Here is a 1,156-nt window from a genome sequence, read left to right on the forward strand (position 1 = left end):
TTTAAAATTTTTTAAAAAAAAATTTTTTTAAAAAAAAAAATTTTTTTTTCCCCAAAATTCCCAGGAAAAGGCCCCAAAAATGGGGGGGGGGGAAAAAACCGCCCAAAAAAAAAAACCCTTAACCCAATTTGGGTTTGGACGCTTTTCCCCGGGTTTGGGGGTTTTTTAAAATTTTTAAAAAAAAAAACCCCCCCCGGGGGTTGGGGGGAAAATTTTTTCCCCCAAAAACCCCCCCCCCCCAAGGGGGGGAAAACCAATCCCCAAAAAAAAAGGGGGGGAAAAAAAAACCCCGGAAGGGAACCAAAGACTGCATGAAAAAAAATTTTTCCCCCCTTTTTGGGGTTTTGGGGGAAAAAACCTCCCGGGCCCCCCCCCAAAAAACCCCTTTAAACCTCAGTTAGGGTTGGGGGCCCCCTTTTTTTTTGGGGGGGGGGTTTTAACCCCCTTTTTAAATTTTAAATTTTTTTTTTTAAAAACCCCCACCCCCGGGCCCCCCCCCTTTTTTAAATTTTTTTTGGGGGGGGGTTTTTTCAAGGGGGGCCCCCCCGGGCCAATTTTTAAAAAAATTCTTTCCCTTTTTGGGGCCCCTTTAACCCTTTTTTTTTTCCAAACCCCCCACCGGGGGGTTCCCCTTTTTCCCCCCATTTAAAAAATTTTTTCCCCCCCCGGGGGGGAAAAATTTTTTTTTTTTGGGGTTTTAAAAATTTTTTTTAAAAAAAAGGGGGGGGGAAAAAAAATTTTTTTTGGGGGAAAAAAAAAAAGGGGGCCCCTTTCCCCCCCCTTCCCCGGAAAAAAAACCAAAAAATTTTAAAAAAAAATAAACCCCAAAAAAAAGGAATGCCCCTTTTCCCCCCCCCCAAAACCCCCCCTTTTTTAAAAGGGGGGGGCCCGGAAAAAACCCCCAAAAAGGGTCCCAAAAAATTTTAAAAAATTAAAAACCCCCCCAATTTTGGGGGAAAAAAGGGGGAAAAAAAATTTTTCCCCCGGGGCCCCCCCCCCGGGGGGGGGAAAAACTTTTTAAAAAACCCCCCCCCCGGAAAAAAAAGGGCCCAAAAAATTTTTCCCCCAAACCCCCCTTTTTTAATTTTAATTAAAAACCCCCGGGGGGAAAAAAAAAACCCCCCAAAAAAATTTTTGGGGGGTTTTTTTCCCCTTT

The sequence above is a fragment of the Penaeus monodon genome, chromosome 36 (genome assembly GCF_015228065.2).
Source record: "Penaeus monodon isolate SGIC_2016 chromosome 36, NSTDA_Pmon_1, whole genome shotgun sequence".
NCBI classification, from domain to species: domain Eukaryota; kingdom Metazoa; phylum Arthropoda; class Malacostraca; order Decapoda; family Penaeidae; genus Penaeus; species Penaeus monodon.